At 38.8% G+C, this 22,925-nt stretch overlaps 1 protein-coding gene across 5 annotated transcripts in view; it reads left to right on the forward strand.

Moving 5' to 3' along the window:
- Positions 1 to 22,925, forward strand: part of PTPRG (protein tyrosine phosphatase receptor type G) — a 718,545-nt gene that overhangs the window by 432,227 nt on the left and 263,393 nt on the right. The gene's annotated exons all lie outside the window — the stretch shown is intronic.

Here is a 22,925-nt window from a genome sequence, read left to right on the forward strand (position 1 = left end):
GCAACTTGCCCAGGCCTTAATAAACTCAGTGAGACCCTGTCTCTAAATAAACTATAAAAAAGGCCATGGATGTGGCTCAGTGGTTGAGTGCCCCTGAGTTCAATCCCCAATTTAAAAGAAAAATGAATGAATGCCCTTATCTATAGCATGGCATCTGGATGCTGCCCGTCATGCCTCTTCTCCTTTGTTCAAGGGGAGAAATAGGGAAATTGCAGGCATCCTGGTTTGGTGAACTCACCCCGGATTTATGTAATTGATCATTTGTTTCCTTGGACAGTCTCTTTTCACAGTCCATTTTTGAAACCCTGCTCTCTGAAGCTGACATTTTGTGAGGAAATTGGGTAACTTCATTATCACTCTTTAGAAAACAGGAAAACTAGTGACATATGAAGAAGGATCTCAAAACCTCCTTTCAGTTGAGGAGTTGTTTGGAAGGCTTTTTGCTCCTGAATGTTGTTGAGAGAGATGCTGAGACTATTAGTTGTCTTATAACTTTGTCTTATAACTTTGCTGGGATCTATGGTGACATTTTGCTTTAGTCCTAAGACATTCTATGACTTTTTACAGATCCACATTGCCAGACAGAAGGGCAGAGGTGCACTCGTTCATGAACTGATGTGCAGGGATGAGGGAGGAAGCACGTCACCAACTCCATTATTAACATTAGCTAACCTCATTGTTTCCCCTTAATCATAATCAGCTTGTGAATATTCTTCTGCTGTGATAAATGTGGGTTGGTTCTCCATGTGCTAATTCTTACAAGTGTATGGAAGGACTAAATGAATGTAGTTCCTGTCAATGACTCTACCCAACCATGGAGTGACTCTGAACTGGTAGCATGTTGTCATCAAAGGAGCCAAGTGGCCACGGGATGTTTTCAACCTTTAACGTTTCATGTCCTGCTTAGTTAATCCAATGAATATGTTACCATCTAGGGGTGCTGGGCAAAGAATTGAAGGACAGGACACAGAGATAGCAAGCAAGAAGTAGGTTGAGTGCAAAAGTGGCAGAGACAGACTTCTCCAAAGAGAAGGGGCTCCAGAGTTAGGAATCCGGTGGGGGAGTTTTGGCCTATTCTTTTTATGGTCTCTGATTCCTATCTCCTCTCTTGTCCACATGCTTCTCACTATTACTGGTTGGTGTTCTCTCTGTCCACTTGTCTGTTTTAGTTTTTCTATTGGATCCCCTGCCTAGGAGCATGAGTATGGAAGTGTCTATCTGATTGGTCCCCTGCATGTGTCCACGAGCACTTTCATGAACCAGGAAGTTGGCCTCATCAGAGACCCTCTCCATGCTCCTTTGTTCTGGCCCTGACCTCCTCACTTACCATCTTGCTCTGGTGCCTAAGCCCTTATACATCTCCCTCAAATACTTGAGGCCTCCTTCACAAAGAAAATACACGTCTGTATCTACACCAAGGTGTTTGCTTTTAGTTGCTGTGACCAAAATATCTGATATAAATAATAAAGGAGAAAAAGTTTATTTGGGATCATGGCATCGGAGGTTTTGTTCCATTGTTGACTGGTTGACTTGCTTTGGATCTGAAGTGCAGCAGAACATCATGATAGAACAAGGTAGCAGAAGAAAGCTGCCCAGCTCATGGCGGCCAGAAATCAGAGCGAGAGAGAAAGGGGTCCAAGATACAGTATTGTCCCCAAGAGCAAACTCCCAGTAATCTGCTTCCTCCAACTAGGACACATCTCCCAATAATATATTCAAATTATTAATCTTTCAAATGGATTAATACAGTGATAAGGTTAGAGTACTCATGATTCAAACATTCCTGAATGCCTCATCTCTGGACACTGTTGCACTTGGGTCCAAACCTTTTAGGTATGTAAGCCTTTGGGGCATATTCCAGATCCAAACCCTAACCACATTAACTCATGTGTAGTTGATAGGGTTTTATCATTCAGCCCAGCTCCTCACACCTCTGTTTGAACCCTCTTGGAATCCTTGGAGCATACATGCAGATCCCCTGCAAAGTGGAAAAAATCTCTTTGTTTATAGATGTTTTCGAGGAAAATAAGGGGAAACAAATCTACACCTAGTTTCTTCTATTAAATGCTTACAACACAGATCACTTCTGTTATTCAAAAATGTGTATGTATTTCACCCCACTAGCAAGAACACAATAATTTCTGCAGCAGACCGTACCTTGACATTCTCTCCATGAATTAAGTTCTGATACCTTCTACCTGATGAGAGCTTTAGACCCAGTCACAAGTCCAGGCCTCTGGAACTTCTGACCAACTATTTACAAATTGGGGCTCCCACAACCCACCCTTTACACTTTGTTAAATTACTAGATTGACTGACAAAATTCAGGGAAATAGACATGTTTCCTTGTTTATTATAAAGGATATATTAAGGGATACACACAAGCAGGCAGGTGAAGAGATACATAGGGCAAGATCTAGAAGCGTCCTGAGCACAATAGCTTTTGTGTCCATGAGACTGAGGTGTGTCACTCTTCCTGCATGTGGTTTAGTTTTTGTTTACTTTCCTGTAAGATTCCAGGGGTTCATCTGTTCTAGAGCACTCCATGTTAGTCAGTTTTCTGTCACTGTGACAAAATACCTGAGAAAATCAACTTAAAAGAAGAAAAGATCTATTTTCATTGATGGTTTCAGTTCATGGTCACTTGCCTCCATTGTTTCTGGGCCTGTGGTGAGACAGAGTGTCATGGTGTGGGAGTGCCTGTTGGAACAAAGCAGTTCACCTCACGGTCACTAATAAGAAAAGGAAGAGAGTTAGAGGAAGGGACCTGGAATGAAATATTCCCTTCCAGGGTATGTCTGCAGTGATGTGCTCCCTCCAAGTAGCTACTGCCTCCTACAGTTTCCACCACCTCCCAATAGGTCATTCAGTATGAACTCATGAACAGATTAATCCATTAATGAGGTCAGAACCCTCATGATCTATTCACTTCCCCAAGGCCCCACCTGAGAATACTGCTGCAGTGGGGACCAAGCCTTTAACTCCTGCACTGTTGGCAGACGTTTCAGATCCAAATCATAGCACTCTCCAAACCCTATTTCTTTGGGATTTTATGGAGATTCCATTAAAGCTGGACAGCCCTAAGGAAATGCGAATGGACAAAAAGAGTATGTCTCTTGCCTTTGCTGTGCCTTTCTATGCAGCATTCTTTCCTCCTTAGGGTACAGAATAGCACCCTAAAGGTGTCTTATCTATTATCAGACAAGGCTGGTTTATTAACTTTTTTATTTCTGTGACCAAACTACCTGAGAAGACAAACTTAAAGGAGGGGATGTTTATTGAGAGTTCATGGTTTTAGAGGTCTCAGTCCATGGATGGCTGAATCCATTGCTCTGGGCCCAACAGGAGGCAGCACATCGTGATGGAAGCCTCATGGCAGCCAGGAAGCGGAGAGAGAGGGAAGAGGGGAAAGGGGCCACAGGGAAGGCGCACCCTTCCAGAACATGCCCCAGTGACCCACTTCTTCCAACCACACCACACCTGCCTACAATCACCAACCAGTCAGTTCCTTCAAACCAGGGTGGGCTGGTTAGGTTACAGCTCTTGTAATCTAATCATTTTACGTCCGAATATTCCTGCATTTACACAGGAGCTTTTGGAGGACACCTTGTATCTAAACCATGATAACATGTCGCAGAATTTCTTTATGGACATCCCCAAGGCAGAGTTTCTATGTCTCATCTTGGGGAAGGGATTCTAGTTTCTATGGTCTATCTTGGAGAAGGAACCATGAATTAGGAACCCTGGATGAAAACCAAATTATGCATATCCTAATACCACATGTTTGTACTGCTGCACAAATGTCTTCCTACCCACTGTTTCTTGAAAAACCAGAGATTGCTACTCTGGGAAAATGGTTGGTAATTTTTCTCATTTAGCTAACAAATTCTCAGTACCCAAATCCTCCCTGCACTGGGAACCCTCTATCTGTGGACTTCCTGTCCTAGTCACACTAATTATATGTCTCCTGTGTAGGGATTCTACTTAATGGGCTCCTCTCCACCCTTTGAATGGAATGAATCATTTCTTAGAAGTCTTGCTTTATTTATACTTGGAAAACTTGATTTTCGAGAAGCAAAATGACATCATGTTTCTAAGTGTGGGGTTTCCCTTCTGGTCTTGCTGTCGGGTTCCCATTGGCAGTGAGAGTGGAAGGGGCAGTCTGTGTCCAGCCAGCTTTGCTCAGAAGCCTCTTTGTCTTCAAATTGGGTTGCCATTTGTTCCATTAATGTTTTCCTGGACAAAAGACCTGTGCTTGAAAGCTTGAAAACTTAATGTGGCAGCTACCTTGGCAAAGGAATGTCTGTGGAGCTAGGAACTGGGAACCCCAGCTTCATTTGTTACCACTTCCTCTAATGCCTAGACAGCCCGTCTCCTCCTTATACTTTATTGTGGAAAAATGCACAGAATAAATGCATATTTTCATGAAATCTTGTTGCTTTAAAAAGTCTCTTAGTTTTCATTACTTGAAACTATTGCATTTAGAAGCTAATCCACAGAACATCAAACACTTATTGTTTGACCAAGTCACTTGGGTTGTTTTTCAGATGGTAAGGATCCCTGTATTAATTGGGTTCCTCCTCGAAGCCCATCTGGTTCCTACCTTGTTTTCTTCGATTGTGATAAACATGTTCAATTTATTAGTGGTATATTTGGAGGAACTCAAATATTAGAGATGAAAGGTAACTAAAGCAAATTTAACTTTAAAATATGCACAGCAAAGTTGCTCACTTTTGTCCAAAACGTGGCTGCAATATTTTATGTTAGATTGTTTTATTTGAGCTCTTCATTAATGCTAGCTCTTTTGAAATTTTTATACTGTTTGAACATCTCAGGGGTGGATTATTTCTTTTTATGTAACTACATCATACTCTGAGAAACTAGAGTGAAGGTTAAAAAAATTAATGTGTTATGGAATAATTTATCAGCATTGAGGATAGTATTTGTCTTGTATGTACTGTGCATGAGGTCTAGGGAACAGTCATTGCAGAAGATTGCACTGGAACTGATAGAATACTGTGGCAGCTCTCAACTGAGGGTGATGTCCTACCCCCCTGGCACCCTGGCCACAGTCCAGGAAGCACTGTCTGGAGACATTTTGGGTCACACCCTTGTTGGCAGGAATATGCTACTAGAGTCTAGTGTGTAGAAGACAGGGGTGCTGTACAACTTCCCAAAATGTTTAAAGTATCCACTGCATGGAACATCTGGTCCCCAGATGTCGCTTGGGTTACAACTATGCACCACAGGAGCAGAGGGAACAGTGTGTTGAGTGAAACTGAGTATTCCTTTACCTCTGTGACATTGTTTGAAGACTGGGACTCTTTCTTGTGGTTGTTAGACAGTCAACATCCCTTGCCTTGTGCAGATCAGCATTGCTGATCCTGGCTTCTTTAGGGTCTACTGTAGCTAGAGTCATGAGCTTGGGAATTTCAATTGCTCCCTCAGTGCTTCAGCTCTGCAGGCTGAATTTTAAGCATGTGCCCCACAAGAAGTTGGAGCTGCTCCCCAGGGGTAAGTGGCAACAAACTAGCCTTGTAGGTTTCCATGCTTTCCAGGAATTCTCTCAGGTCATCTACAAGGTAGGCATTCAGAAATCAGAGTGCTCAGTGTTTTCCTGGCTGAAATCCTGGATTTGGTCTTGCAGTTGCAACACTTAAAAACTTCCAGTCTGATAATTAACCAAAAAAAAAAAAAAAAAAAAAAAAAAAATCCTGTAAAAACTAAACAAACAAAAACTCTTCAATTGCCAGTATTCTTTACAGCTCAGTTAAAGTTAGAAAAGAAAGCCAGAGTCATTGCCATGCCATGCCTGGGAGACTAGACCCTATTTGGGTTCTGAAACACCCTTACGTTTTGAGCTTGATTCTCTGCCTGGAGGTGAGCTTTTCATGAGTGTCTTCTGTTGTGCAGGTGTAGGGACACAAAGGTAAAGAAGAAAGTCACAGTTCATGCCCTCAGGCTGTTTATACCCAGTGATGTCATAGAAATTGTACAGTCATGTCAATGGCTGTGTAGTTCCAGGTGTAATATAATCTCAGAAGCAAAGGGACGTTTCGCCACAGATGGAAGGTGTTTGTAGAGATAATAATATTTACAAAGATGGAAGAGATGAATTGGAGCCTGTTGGTAGGATAGGGATGTGCCAAGGCCCTGGGGCTGACCACATTTGGCAAATTTAAAAAATAAAGAGTGTCACTATGGGTTTTGGCAAAACCCAAAATGTCCACTCACTAATTCCTAGAACCTGTGAATGTGTTACTTTGCATGGCAAAAGGAAATTTGTAGGTAGATGTGAATTCGTGTCCTTTAAGGTCCTAAAGCTTAGACTAATGCAGTAATGTTATAATGGTAACTGGAAATGGAAATGTTCCAGTTCATCCATGACTGCTGGACTTTTCATAATCTCTCCCACCATAGTGATTTCTGATTGTTCCTATCCATATGAATCTCCTGCCTATTCCTTTCTCTGTCCCTGTTCTGTGGCTGGTGATCTCAACACAGGTTCATAGAGCGCTAATAGGAATTGAATTAGGCCGTGTCTCCACTAATAACTAAAGTTGGATTTAATTCAAAGTGAAACCTCCAGATAAGACCTCTGAGAGCTCCATTAAAGTAGAGGTTCTAAGCGTGCTTGTTGACTGAGGTAATTAAAATCTTATTTATTATAATACGAGATTGCAGGAGTTGTTGATTCAGACTTATTGGTGCTTTATGAGTTGAAGTCTTCAATAAGCTTAAATGATCCAAAATGATTGTGCCCTTTCCAGCAAAACCCACAGGTGTTTTATTTCAGCTCTGTTGAGAGCATCCTAGCAAGTGAAAAGCAGCAGAGAAGTTTTTCTTAATATATACCATGTACATATCACCATATGGTTCGGGTCTAGAAGCCCTTATCTGAAACCCCAAGGCCAGATGTTTTAAAATTCAGAATCTTTTTTAGAAAGGTGGCATCGCCTACGTGCTGGGTATAGTACAGAACACACCAGATAGGGTCTGCAGACACCCATCTTAAATGATTTTCCATTTCACTTATCCTGAAGATTATGAAAACATCTTGACATGTTAAAAAAAAAATAGTGTCTTTGTGAACATGATGCTTGGACTCCCTGTCATGGGGGACTGTGACATTCTATTAAATTTTTCTATTAAAAAAACTTTCACGTTTTCACATTTTTTCTTCTCTCATGTTGTGTACTTTGTGTTACTTTCTGAAATTGTTGCAGGTCACCTGGTCCAACCTTGGTTCACAGAATCCTTTGTCACTGGAGCTGAAGATCATACTGGTTGTTGACCTGAACCTGTGTCCTCATGAGATCCTGCAAGTGTCAGAGAGGGTCCCGTGGTTCTCTGGTGTTTGCTATCCTGTGCTGTGTGTAGCTAGTTGTGTTTTTGCTCCGTAGTGACTTCCGTCTAACGTCAAAGGAATTAGTTGAAATTTAGTCAGCTACTTCACTGAAATAAAGATTTTATTTTAGAGCAGGGTGTTTCATCCTTTTGTAGTAAAATATTAATTTCCATCTGGCTGACCTTTTATGTGCATGTCCTGTGTTAATTAAGAGGAATATTTGAGGAGGTCCTGGTAACTTAGGGTGTGCTCAGTGGAGAAGTCGCTGCCTGGTTGTATAAAGGCAGGGAGCAGGTTTCGTGAGCTAAAACCAGTCTCAACCATGTGTGGTGTCTGACAGCCCTCACAAGTTATCCTTAGATGTGAACTTGGCTCAGCACCATTTGATGTTATATCGCCGACATGTGATGCATTGATAGCTGATTGAATCGTGCTGAGGATTGGTCAAAAATATCACACTTTCTGAAAGGGAAACCTGGGTAAATTGGAGATAGCCTTAAAGTAGAACCCTGGGCACTCTCAGATAGCCAAAGAGAAGGCTTAGGGTGGATGCTACAATTGGGGGGGTTGGGTGGTGATGGCAATCATGTTGTAGACCCATCTTAATAAGCACTGCTTGAGTCTGGAACTTTCCAGATGTTTTCTCATGTGATTTTCACATCAGCCTTGTAAGCCAGATGCTCTTACCATACTGATCCTCATCATTGATTCTCCAGAATTCAGACTCTGACATCTCCAAAACCTGAACCATGATTTTTTTGTATTGGATAAGTAATCTCATTGTTTTTCTTGTTATTGCTCTAGGCTGTTTTCAGCACCACCGATGCAATAGAAGTAATTTTATTAGAATCTTAACTACTGTTTATTGTATAATAAGAAAGAAGGGAAAAAAAAAAAAATCCCAAAGGACTTCAAATGCTTACAGACTGCTGAATCACAGAGAGGAGGAGGCATGAAGGGGACAGGAAGTATTTTCAGCTCCCTGCTTAGAAATATCTGTAGAAAATACTGTTTTTTACCTAAACTGATCACTTAGTCTCATCACTTTGAGAAGGAGTACCTGAGAACCAAGATTATGTGAAGCACACATTCTACCTCTGCTATATAAATTTATTTTTTATTATTTGCTGCTTCCATATTTTATAAGCTACGTTTAAGGAGATAAAAAGAAATAGGTTGTTTTATTTGATTTTAACATTTATTTTATTTTCTATTTATATTATGCGATAAAAATGCAGCTTATGCATGCACTAATAATTGATCATCATAAAAGCAATTAAAATTGAACTGATATTAATCTATTATATTTACCCTAATATACTCAAAATACAATGCCAACATAAATTGAATATAAAAAGTTATTACTGAGATACATTGCATTCTGTTCTTATACTAAGTCTTTGAGATTCAGTTCATATTTCATGCTGACGGCATGTCTCTTTTTGGACTGGCCACCTCCAAATTCCACATGTTTAAAAGCCACAAGTGGGTACTAACTGCCGTATGGAATCATGCACACTTATGGTTTCCAGACCTCAGTAATGGAATTTAGATGGTAAACTAGCCAGAATACAAAGAGCAGCTGAATTTTTTTTGGTAGTTTTCCTTTCCAGCAACACCAAAAAGCGGGTAAAGGGATACAAGCTAGCAGGTACACAGGATGAACAGTTCTAAAGATCTCATGTATAACATGAAAATTGTAGTTAATAATAGTGTGTTATGCTCAGGATTTTTGTTAAATGAATAGACCTCAGTTGCTATTGGCCCAACAGGCAAAAAATGGGAATCTGTGTTAGCTGCTGGGTGTGTTAATAGGATTCACTATAGTGACCATTTTATTTTCTATGTCTCACAAAATCATGTTTTTTACCTTAAACATATACAATAAAATCTGTTCATATGTGTGTGTGTCTGTGTGTGTGTGATGGCACACAAGTATGCAGTAGTTCAACTTTCCACTGGGATCTGATCTGTTCATCACAAAGTCTTCAGCTAGGTATATACTATTTTTTTTTTTAATAACCTTTTCATTTTCCTCCTTATTTTTTCACTTTCACAACATTTATTCCCAGAGCTTTGAACACAATTCTTCTCAGAAACCATTTCCAAACTGAAGAACTCAAATAAAGCTGGCTAGGGATACCTTTATATACGAAAGTTAGAGACCTCAGGCAGCTGGATCAGATGTATTGTAAATTCAGGTCAAGAGGATTTATGGGCATGTGGCTCAGCAACACCCACTACCCACCGCCTTTTTTTTTTTTTTTTTTTTTTTTTTTGTCTTGTCAAGATTTGAGCAGAAAGGTTTCAAACCATCTTAAATCTAAAGCCTTTAGCAAGTTCTTTAGTGCCACCGTCACTCAGAAGGGACAGTCAGGAAGATTTACAAGGAGTAGAAAGAAGGCAACTTTAAAAGAAAGTCTATTTCTTCTCTCCCCTTTAAATCTCTGGCACAGAAACTCCCTGCACCTTTTTTATTAGAATAGGAAGAAAATTCCTAATGCTTTTCCCTCTAGAATGTGTAGTGTTCTGGATACATTGACTATGATACATGGAGGCCAGCCAGGCAAATTCACCAAAACCCTATTTTATGTAAAAATATAAATTTCATCTCTTGAGTGTTTGAGGATGTCTTAAAAGACAGGACTTTAAAACTCAGGTTAATGCATGGAAGATTTGGGGTGTTAATTGCAAAATAACTTCTAAATCCTAGCTCTTAGACCATTCAGATTGAGCTTCAACTTCTGATTTTCCCTATTTAATCCTTCACTGAGTTTGTTTAGAAAGTTCAGTATTTCAGGGAATTTTCGTAGTTTATGCCTCAGTATTTATTATTCCACTCTGAAGGTAGCCATTTGTCAGGCTATCTCTGTATTTGCTTACACCTTTGAACTTGCCTCTGTCTCTCCATCACTTTTTGTCTCATTTATTAGTAGGCTAAGTATAAGCTGAAATGCCATAACCACACACAGGCAGTACCTTTAAACAAACGTGATTCCTGTGCATTTTCTGGATTCTCATTAGTCTCTCGAGTTGCTCTTCATGAAATGTGAGCTGTGGTTAGTTATATTTAGAATATGCTGCATAATATGTCTTTCTCTTATAGCTTGATAATGAGTTTAACAGAACAGATATCTTGAGAAATATTCCAGGAGAGAGATAATTTTAAATGATTATCATTTAACTGGGACTCGCCCAAACCCAATTGACTATCGAACTTGTTCTGGTTTGGATGTGAGGTGTCCCAAAAATCTAATGTGTGAGACAATGCAACAGTGTTCAGAAGTGAATTGATTGGGTTATGAGAGCTTTAACCCAATCAGTGAATTAATCCCCTGATGGGATTGAGTGGTAACTGAAGGCAGGTAGGGTGTGGCTTGAGGAGTTGGTTACTGGTGACATGCCTTAAGGGTATGTATTTTGTCCCCATAGAGTGGGTGCTATGTTCCCAGTTGCTTTCCACACCTTTCTGCCATGTTGTTCTGCCTCACTTCAGGCCCAGAGGAATGGAGTTGACCAGGTATGAACTGAGACCTCTGAAATTGTGAGCCCCTGAATAAACTTTTCCTCCTCTTAAAACCGTTCCTTGTTAGATCTTTCGGTCACAGCTGTGAAATAACTAACTAAAGCAGGACACTTCTTATTTGTCTATCCTGCGAGACTCCTGATGAGGAGAATACACTTGGGAAGGGCTGCCCTCAAATCATTTGGGGCAGAGCTTTTGCCTTGTTGATGCAACAAATGTTTACATTACTTGTATATGTTCTTCTTTTCCAGTTCCTGAATCCTCAACAGTATTTTGTTCATTCAGCAGGTTAAGGAGTCCTCTTTGCGTGGGACACATAAGGTCCTGTCCTCAAGGGCCTTTGACTTCAGTAGGTGCTGATGACCTGAGGCAGAGGTTTGCTCAGACTATTGGTGGCATATCCAGGAGGCCAATGCTCCTGGAGCAGAGGCAGAGTGGGCAGGGACAAGAAATGCACTTGGGGAAACCATCCAAGTCCCCAGGCTGTGAGAACTTGTGGACCAGGGGAAGCTTGTAGCTTGTACCTCAGGCAGGTTTGAAGCAGCTGGAATGTTCTTAGCAGAGGAGAGATGTTATCTGGCCTGTGTTTTTGAAGGATGCCTCTGACTGCACTTGAGAGTAGGAATTATCTGTGGGTGCTGGGAGCCCAGTGAGACAATAATGGTAGTCAGGAGAGGGATGACTCCTTGGGCCAGGAATGGGTATATTGCACGATGTCCAGTTCTGATTGTTTTGAGTGAAGAATATGCTCATTTAAAGGGAGATAGGATAGTAATGTTATTTCTTAATTACATAAAAAAGTATAATTTGAAGAGAGAAAATATGGGATAATGAACCAATCTAATACTTTGTAGCATTTTGTGTAGGTTTAAAATAAATCTTTAGAATTTTTGATTGTGTAATACTATCTATTATAAACAAATTTTCATTGATAGTAGAAGCTATATACTGAAGAAGAATGGAACACAGAGAAGTGATTATTAAATCTAATATAAATAAAGCAAATCTCCTTACAGGGTAAATTTTAGTTAAATCACGTGCTTTGAGCCAGAGTCAGCATCTTCTCAGAGACTATTCAGTACTGAAGGTCCCTAACTTATGGTGCTTTGATTTAGGATTTTACAGAAGGAATAGCTAGGAGAAAACATACCTCACATTTTGAATTTTCATCTCTTGATACTCGGTAGCAGCAGTGGACCACAACTCACAGTCGGCCCTGTCATCATGAGGGGACCAACCACCACGCTTCAGTGGACCCTGTGGGTTCCTGGGTTCAATGTTTCAAATGCGTTTTTTCTTTTCTTTTTCATTTTTTTCTTTCTTTCTTTCTTTTTTTTTTTTTGTACCGGGGTTTGAACCCAGGGACACTTAACCGCTGTGCCACATCCACAGCCCTTTTTATATTTTAATTTAGAGACAGATTCTCACTAAATTGCTGAGGCTGGCTTTGACCTCAAGATTCTCCTGCCTAGCCTCATGAGCTGCTGGGATTACAGGTGTGCACCATCACACCCACACTTAATGATATTTTTGGTCTACAGTGAGTTTATTTGAACATAACCCTATTCTAAATTGAGAATACCTTAGTATTACCTTAGTATTACCTTAATTGTCTTTTTCAGCACAATAATTAACTAATCTTCAATCCATATGTTTCTTTCTTTTTTTTTTTTTTTTTTTTTTTTTTTTCTTTTTTCCTTTCTATCATTTCCTTTTTTACTGGGGATTGAACCCAAGATCTTGTGCATGTTACGAAAGCACTCTACCAACTGAGCTATATCCTCAGCCCTCTTTTCCATCATTTCTACCCTGGCTCAACCCATTACCATCTGTGATTTTCATTTTGCTACTCATTCTTCAAAGGTCTTTCTTTCCCTCAACAAGCAATTCTATTCAGTAATGAAAACTTACTTTTAAATGCTTAGTTACATTTTTCTTTTGCTTAAAAAATCTTCCAGCACTTTCCAATCACATCTTGAATAAATTTAGAGTTCTTACTATGACCTTCATTGCCCTCTTGACCTGATACCTATACCCTGCTGCCCTCCTAAACACCTCGCCGCCCTGTTTTCATTCACTCTTTCTGATTCCAGAATGTTCTCTCCCTGGTTATGACTTCTCCTGGCTCATTCCTGTTCTGATCTTTCCAGATATAATGTTGCATGCTCTCTCCTCCCAACTCAGTCTCTTTCCAGTTACCAGGTTTTATTTTCTTCATAGAACCTGCTAGTATTTGTCGTTACTACCTTATAAACTCTCTTGCCCTCTACCACTCCCACAGGCTGTCTGTAAACCTATGGAGGAAAGGGGTCTGTCTGTTCACTGCTGAATCTCAGCTGCTAATGCATACAGTCCTGTAATAGTATAAGCAATAATACCTATTTAGGAAAATGATATTCTGGTATTCTATCCTCATCTTCTGGGCATTCTTGTTAAAGAGCATGAAACTACTTCCTGGGAATGGAAACTTTTAATTCATTCATTATAAAGATGTTTAAAGAAACAAATCCTCCTCCCAAACTACCTCTTGTATGAAGGATGTGAATGACCCATATAAATTAGTTACTCTCAAATAAACACATTCATCCTCTTGCCTAATGCTGTGAGGCTGAGGGTTAGTTGTGTGGCTCAGAAAAGGATCTTTTTAAGGTCTGTTCTACCAGAGTATAGCTCTTATATTAACAACCATTACATCGAAGTATCAAGACAGATTGTTCCAATTAGTCAATGAGGTCCAGGTTTTTGAGTGCTGTTAATATGTACATGAGCAATTACTGTTGCAGAATTAAAAGGCATGCCTTTGGGAATTTTAGATTGAGATTATCACTTTCAGTCATGAACTAAGGCAGGAGCTACAAGAATAGTTTGCTTCGTTTCTCTGAAGCTCAGTTGCACAAAGGTGCTCCCTGCACTCAGATGGTCCTGAAGTTTCTAGGTTCCTCTTTCAGGCCCCATCCTCATGCCATCCCAGATCAGTTTCTTCCTCTGTATTCATTGGGCTGTGTCAGAGTGAACAAGAAAAACAAGCCCCTTGACCTCATGGAACCTAAGGAACCAGTAGAATAAATCTTAACCAGAATTCACTTTAAAAGGAAGAAGGCATTTATTATCTTTAAAACCACATTCAAGTTATTTTTTCTCATTTCTTTTTTGTGGTAAGTGAAAACAATCTCTTTCTCTCCTCCTCCCTGCCTGCCTCTCCCTCCTCTCTCCAGTCTGTTTTTCCATGTTCACACAAAATTCATACATTTCATGTGAATGCCTCTCCATTGCTCTTCAGTATGCACCACTTTCTTTCCAAAGTTTACTAGAATCCACAATGTAAGCAGGAACTCGAGTCAAAGAATATATGATTTATAGACTTTGATGGTGACCCCCTTTTTTCCCATTAAGTCAGTCTCTGTATAATCTCAAAAGTGCTTGAGATTCTGCTCTTGAAGCTAAGGTATTGCTGTCTATTCAAAGTCTAACGCAAGGAAGGAACAGAATGTGAGCTCTAGCTGTTCTGGATACATGGGTAAGATTTAGCTCATAATGCCCCATTGGGAGCATTGTCAAGAGCAAGGCATCTCTTGGGATAAGGTGCTTAGAACATCAGTTGTGATACATAAATGCAGGCAGGCCTGATTGAGTCATTTTCAGGAAAGGAGGACCCGGATATGTTATGAATGAGGATGTGAATTGTGGGGAGTGAGCTTGCCTCATCTCCAAAGGAGATGATTGGAATGGACAGTGGTGTGCAGATAGAGTATGATAGCAGGTTTTGACATTTTTGAAAGGATTCTCTTATTAAAAAAAAAAAAATTCAGTCTGCTTGGTCATTGATGTCCCAGATGGAACCAAGATGTACAGAAGTAGGCTCTGCTGAAGAAACTGATTATATCTTGTGACACAGCCCCTGGATCAACAGCAGCTGCTAGCATTGACCTCATCCTGCTTGGGACCTACTCAATCAGGTGTGGAAAAGTAAAAGATAATTGCCCATTGTTATGGTTTGGAGGTGAGGTGTCCCCCAAAAGCTCACATGTGAGACAATGCAGGAAGGTTCAGAGGAGAAATGATTGGGTTGTAAGAGTCTTAACCCAATGAGTGACTTAATCCCTGATGGGATTAATTGAAGTGGTAGGGTATGACTGGAGGAGATTGGAATTGGGGCATGGCTTTGGGGTATATATTTTGCCTCCTGATGATGCAAGTGCTTCCCCCACCACAATCTTCCACCATGATGTTCTGCCTCACCTGGAGCCCCGAAGAATGGAGCCAACCTTCTATGAACGGGACTAAGGTCTCTGAAACCGTTAACTCTCAAGTAAACCTTTCCTCCTCTATAATTGTGCTGGTCAGATTATTTAGTCACAGCAGCAAAAAAGCTGACTAAAACACCCATAATGCTATGAAAAACAACTCCATGGAAGACGAATAAATTCAGATTTATTGCCCAACCTGGTTTTTGTAGTTAGTAATAGTGTGTTGAATACTTGAAATTTGCTAGGAGAATGGGTTTTGTTTTATGGCATGATTAGACATTGAACCCAGGTCCTTATACATGCTAGGCAGGTACTCCACCACCAAATCACACCCCAGCTCTGAGAGAGTAGATTTTTAAATGATCCCAGAAAAAAATAAATAAGATAATAAGTGAGGGAGGTTATGAATGTGAAAGCTTGATGTAGTCATTCCACGATGTATGCCTATCTATCATTTTGTATAACTAATATATGTAAAATTTGTATTTGTCAGTTAAAAATTAAAAACAAGAAACAACTTTTGAGATAATAATGATAGTTGATCTTCAAAAAAGTACTTAACTTTGTGTCCCTACAGTGCTTTATATACATTCTGTCATTTAGTCATCATTTATTAAATTTTTTTTCCCATAAAAAGCACTTAATAACCAGTATCTCTACTTTTTGAATTAAAAATAAAATAAGGTGAAGGAATCATCCTGGTAGACATCTCTGTATAACCTAATGTGGTCTTGATAAAAATCAGTTATGGAGCCTTGTGAGTTTAGGTGTCATTTCCCATTGATCACAGAGTGATATGCTATCGTTACAGTGCATTTCCAGTATTTTGCAAGGCATGGAGGCCAGTGTTTGTAGAGCCATTATCAATGTGAATATGTTCCTAGCCTGCTTTTTTACTTCAAATCTTATTACTGTTTTCCATCTTTGATAAAAGTCCTCAGACCTTCTAAACTTAAATCTAATTTTCTGCTTACACCTTGCTGCATTGTACAGATTTTTCACAATTAGTGCATTTTTCTTTCAGAACAGAAAATAAAAAAAGATAATAGAACAATGAGTCTAATTTAATGTCATGTCTAAGACCTTATTTTTCTAAGCAAGAAAAAGTAGAATATGAAAGTATAATAGTAAATTTTTCTTAAAATGGAAATCATTCATGGTCTTTTGATTATCAAAATAATATATAGTCATTATAAAAGAATTTAAGTAATATGCAAAGTAAAGAAGCATGTTTTTCTGGCAGACATATAGCACTCTTATAAATGTTGACATACTGTATGTAGTTTTATAAATTCATTCTAGGTGGCAGAAGTCTTTCAATGTATTTAAGTAGCTGTCTATGCGGACAGCTCCAGCATGTCACCCAAGCCAACAGCAGGGCCACACCAAGGCTCAGCTCTGTTCAGTGCTTGCAGCTGAGGCTCTGGAGCAAGATTTCTGGGGTTCAAATCTCATCACTGCCACTTGACAGTTCTGTGACTCTGGGTAGCTATTTAACACATTCCTTTTTCTGGAAGCTGACATCTAATACTCATATCTACCTGACGAGAGTTTTTATGGGAATGAAAATTGTAGTGTCTATAAAGTACTTAGTGTAGTGTCACATATTAGGCAATCAGTAAGTTTTTTGCTTCTCTCCATGGTATGCATGCAGCATAATTTGTTTTTTACCTCGCATTGTTGGTGGACATTTTGGCTTCTTCCATTGATCCCTATTAAAAACATCACAGCTGTGTTGATCATATATCAGGTCTTGTAGAGAGGCCTGGCATAGGATGCCAGGGTGAAAGAAAGGGATGGCCTACAATGGCATTTGACTTGTCAACATTTGGAAAGAAACCAACCATAGTCAGAGCTTTTAACTTTTTCAAAAGAAATTGGGAATATGTTTGAAAAAGCCAGGAATACGTATTTATACAGACCCAGCTTCTTGGTGTTAAAATTCACTATCTAGGCTTCACGACTTGCCCATGGGCCAGAATGGGTGATCACTTAGGGTTTCATATCCAGAACATGTCATCTCGGTTATAAAGCTCTTTGTGTTACAGCTCTCTGTGTCTTCCTTTACTGATCTAGGAATGCTTGGGGTATTATACTAAACATTGTTGGGTTTGATATTATATGATATAGCTGTTATGATTTAAATATGACCCCCAAAAGCTCATGTGTGAGATAATGAAAGTACATTCAGAGGTAAAATTATCAGTTTATGAAAATTATAGCCTACTCAGTGAATTAATCAACTGATGTGGATTAACTGAGTGGTAACTGTAGGCAGGTAGGGTATGGCTGAAAGAGGTGGATATGTTGCTTTAGGGTTAATATTTTGATGCTGGAAATCCAGTCTCTTTTCTGTGCTTTCTGGTTGCCATGTCCTGAGCTGCTTTCCTCTCCACACCCTTCTACCATGATGTTCTGCCTCACCCTGGGCCCAGTACTGGAGAGTTGGTCTACCAGGGACTGAACCTCTGAAACCATATAAACCTTTCCTCCTCTAAGTCATTCTTGGCAGGTCTGTTGGTCACAACAATGAAAGATGGACTAAAACTACAACTTTGTGTTTGAATTCTTAAATTCTCTATAACAATAGCTTTTCTTCAACAGGATACCATATATATAAAGGCTTCTAATACAGGGCTAATAAGCCTCCTGTATTCATGTGTGAAATTTTGTGCATAGGCATATCTTTTTTATTGTTTTGTTTGAGGGAGGATCTAGTGCTTCATTCTGATTTAAATATTGTTTTCAGTTTCTCTTCTCCAAGGCACCCTCCAAAAATAAAATATCTAGAGAAAGAGGAACAGATCCTTTCTTCTTTTGGACTAATTGTCTTCTGCTTTCTAATGTACCAAGTATATAGTACTTACATAAAATTTAATTCAGAACCTCATTATTGATGTGAATTTTCTGAGCATTGAAAAGTCACTGGAAAGACGCTGTGACTTTTCTACCAGCATTCTATGGGCAAGGGGGGACCACGTCTGTCTCATTAATTTCTGTAACCTCAGTACCAAGTGAAGTAGCTTGTATGTTACAGGTGACCTATTTAAATTTTTCAGGAATAAAAAAAAAAAATAACCCACTGTTCTGTTTCCTAGTTAATTTCAACATTTTAGGAGTGTTCCAGTTCTGGTTTAGGAGAACTGGATCAAAAAATGTTGACACCCTGTAGTCACATCTAGTTCCAGCATGGGAACTTGGCATACTGGTACCGGTGCTAATGGGCATTTTCTTTTGACAATGTTGAATGGCAGACACAATGCTTTTCACCATCTGTTGACCAGGGAGAGGGCAAAAAGTTCAGGAGGGCTTACCCAAAAGACTTTGTTCAATTTAAGTAGATTATGGTGTGAATGATGGAGGAAGAGATGAGAACTGGCAGGGAATTGGGATTTGAATAGGACCTTCAATTTATTTGACGTGTCTAATGTCTGTATGAATGGGGACGGAACCCTGGTTTTTAGTGATAGGTAGAAAGATTGGCTCCAGGATTGATAGAGTCTTGGGTGGATTAGTAAATCGATTTGCTAAGAACTGGAATGATATGCCTTTGGGGTCTGAAATTCACCTAGCAGTAGCTTAAGATAACAAACCTAGTGGCACTTGCATTTCAAAGGTATTTTGTGCATGAGCTATCAGTGACATTTTTGTGGAACTATTTTTCTACAAGAATAAAGGCTGTTATTTTACTTAGCAAAATATGTAATTGATTTCTTGGTAATATGTCATTTATCTCAAGCTTTTTGTTTTTCTTGGCTGTTCTTTTTTTTAAAAAAATATGTTCATCACCTGCTGAATAAATGCTATAATAAATAAATTCAAAAGAATGAAATCATTACTTAAGAAAACACTTCTCTAATTAATCAAATTTAACCTCAAAAGTCTGCAGCTTAACTTTATACTGCTACATGTTATGATTAAATTACCTGTTGTAAATATTTAATAAAACATGGGGGGGGGGAAGCAATAGGAATGCATATTATCTTGCTAGTAAATTATTCTTCAAACACAACCTCAGATCAACCTCAGATGTTATGGATATGTTAATAAGCAGAGAGTGTGGTTCACACCCCCATGGTACTAATGAACACCTCAGGAAATCACAACTTGTCTTTGGCTTAAAGATGGGATTGATCAACATAAGAATTACAAGGACATTTCCTCAACTGTGTTGAGTACTTTTAATGTGTTTTCCAAGGTATGTCTCCTTGGAAATTTCCGCCAAAGACCCTGTTTCTTTCAGTCTCTTTACACCTTCCTGCTGGGATTTCTCCAATCATTTCTGTTCTAATGTTGTTAGTAAGTGTTCCATCTGCTTTGGAATATTTCTTATCGCTATGTACTCCTCCAAGTGTTATTTTTGAATATGCATTACTTTCTATGTATCATCCCTGTTTACTCCTAAACAAATAAACAAAAAAGTCTTTTCCATGCACAGGTGCCAAAATGGCGAAACTGCCTGAAATACAGATGTATAAAAAATCTGCCTGATTGCTGATGGGGAATCCCCAGTAGATTGAGCACTCTTAAATCCCAGGGCCAACCTTGTCAGTGCCAAGTCGTGAATTAAAGAAGTTGAGATTCACTTCTCTGGTTTGTGGTAAATGGTGAAGGAGTTGCTGGTTGTGACAGTGTTTTGAAATGTAGTTAGTGAATCCTGGGTAAATGTAAGGTTTATAAAAAGTAGCAATAAGATTATGAGATAATAATCCTTCAATAACAATGTTAATACTAGTGTTATTAATTATTGGGGAATATGTGAGTCTTCAGCAAAAAGCTTAGCTTAGGACATATCCTATTTTCTCAGACAATAAGGGATTCAAAGTCTAACTTTGTCACCACTGGAAAGACAAATGAAATAAGTTTTGAGAGTGTCTGTTTACTAGCTCCCAACTCTTTAAAAAAATTAGTTTTTTTTTTAATTTCATTTTTACTTTTTTAATTGGCAAGTAAAAATTGTATTTATTTAGGGTATACATAATGTTTTGATATATGGAGACATTGTAGAATGTCCAAATTAAACAAATTAATAGATGCATTGCCAGTTCTTTTCCTGCACATCTCGTGTCATCCTTTTCCAAGTCCTTTTCACGTTAATTCAGTCCTTTGGTTTGCCCCAGCCTGGTGGTAGTCTGTATCTCTGTACAAATATATTGTTGCAGAACTTGCAATAATTTCTTTTGGCAGTGTAGATAAAGCCACTGCTTTGTCTTGTGAGGTTTTTTTAGAAAGAAAGGTATAGAACATAGGGTTTGGCTTTGTTTTTCTGAGGATCAAAACCAGGGCCTTGTGCATGCAAGGCAAGCTCTCTACCCCTGGCCTATTCCCATAATTCTGTTTGTTTACTTTTTAAAACATGGCAACCTCAAAAGAATATCTGAAACTTTTACAATAATGAACCGATTAGGATTATTCCCTCAAATTTATGTAGCCTGTGCTACCTCTATTTAAGTAGAGATAGAATTGAAACCAGAGTCAAGTCAGAAGTGATCTGAACTTCACTGATTATGAGTGGTTTACACAATTCATTTACTTCTGCAGAATCTTTTTGGCCATTTTATCATCTTTACCCTTTATATTAAGGGTGTTTTTGAATGAAGTAAAAAAATTTGGAGCTTGGCACAGTGGTGCACACCTATAATTTCAGCTACATGGCCCTAAGCAATTTAACAAGATCCTGTCTCAAAATAAAATATATATAAATGGGCTGGACTTGTGGTTCAGTGATTAAGTACCCCTGGGTTCAATCCCCAGTTACCCCCCCGCCCCCGCCCCCCAAAAAAAAAGTTGGATGCAAGTCTTCCTTCTCTAACCCTAATTCATTATCTCATAGACTGGGATTGATTAGTTCATGAATTAATTTAAATTCCATAAATCAGATAAATGCTTTGGATTTGAAATCATTTTAATGGGTTTAGGGTCATAAATTGAGCTTTGTTTTATGGGTTTTGACATTCTATGTTTCAGTTCACCAGATAATGCAAAATTATCACATTTTCAGTAACAATCATTCTTGAAAAGCAGGAAGCTACCTCTGTCATGTTGCGCTAACCTTAGCAGTTTCTTATTGTTTATTACTCTAAGAGGTATCTTCCTTGAGTCTGAAAGTCAAGCCTGTGTTAGTTAGATGGGAGAACTTTATGTAATAGGCTGGGAGTTGGACCAGAAGGTTTTCATATGTGGGCAGTGAAGTCAGAGTTAGACACTGTAACAAGGAGTGGGAAGAAAGCACTAAAAATGTTAATATGTGGTGTCTTTGCTGTCACTACCCACCTCTGCACTGGAGAGATGAAATTATTGTTTAAAAGAAATTATAGGATCTGAGTGTGTGTGTGTGTGTGTGTGTGTGTGTGTGTGTGTGTGTGTGTGTATCAGCACAATTTATTTCCATTTCTTTCTTTGGTTGTGCTGGGGATTGATCCCAGGGTCTCATCCATGCTAGGCAAGTGCTCTATACCTGTACTTTAAGCCCCGGCCCCAGTTTGCATATTATTGATGCAGGTGTGTCCATATTAAGTTGTGAAACTGTGCTTTTGCCTTTTGCTTTGGTTTTTGAGAATTTAGTTTTGCAACCGTAGAAGTACCCTACAAGTTTGGTGTCCTTGATCTTCAATATAGATACTTTTTAGGAATTCTCAATTCAGTGTGACGAAAGAAAGCATTTTCCCTGTTCTTTGGATGAATAGTTTTCCATTTTTACAAAAACCACATTTTTATCTTTTCTTTGTTTTTGATTGAGTTATAAGGACCTCAAAGAGTTGCAAGGTTATTGTTGCGTAGAAAGCTGTAAACTGGAACCCTTGTGGAATACTCTTAGAATTCTTTCATGTGATCTCAGTTTTTCTAATTTTTTCCCCCTAAAATATCTAGTTGTCCTTAAAAGCCACCAAATTTCAGAACAGTTGTCTTGTATACTAATGCAAAAATTGCAAATGTTTTAGCATAAAGGTATAGTAAAAAATAATCTGATTGGAAAAAATTGGTGGGATGGGCCATGCATACTGTAATCTTCCATGATGACCTAACTAATTTTCATCAAAGTTAGGAGAGAGAATCTCTATCAGGGTCTTCCTTGATTATTGGCTTTTAGAAGGCAAAACCATTTTTATATTCTTTCTCATATTTTACTGATACATTTCTAATCACAAGTTTTTCAAAAGGTTAATAGAAATTGCAATGCTTTATTGTCATGATGCTTAAATGATTTCTTTTTCAATAAAGGGTATGTTATTAAAGAGAAAAATGATTTTGCAACTTGTGCATTCAAGTATGCAGTGCCATCTGTCTTATGCCTGGGTAATCAATGGTGTAAGTAAGGCCAGTTTATTTCTCATAGATTTACTAGCATCCCTGCATAAATAGCCATAATGGAATTGATTTCTAGGCTGAGGCAGCTTTTATCATATACAAGGGTTTGATGATGACTGTATTAAGTGTTGGCCTTTGATTAGTCTTGGGCTTTCTTGGATACAGAGGTTTCAGCAATTTTATACTTAAATATTGAAACTCCAATATTTTGGACCTTTGAATATGTTTTATATTAACTACTTGTCCTTTTTATTTTTTATTTACTGAACAAGTCCTTAATGCTCCATTACCTTGGCTTTTCTGTATCTCACATTACTCCCGTTACTTACCACAGGCATCTCCGTTATGTTCCTGTCAGAGACACAAAAGAATAATGTAGCAAGTGACAGTATGTGATTTGCAAAGGGGTATGTGTCTGTGTCTGGGACGGGACCCTCTGCTCCTCCTTGAAGGGGCTGTGTGTGCGACTTTTCTTGTGCAAGCCTCTATTCTCATT

This window comes from Sciurus vulgaris (genome assembly GCF_902686455.1).
Source record: "Sciurus vulgaris genome assembly, chromosome: 16".
In the NCBI taxonomy this organism is placed as follows: domain Eukaryota; kingdom Metazoa; phylum Chordata; class Mammalia; order Rodentia; family Sciuridae; genus Sciurus; species Sciurus vulgaris.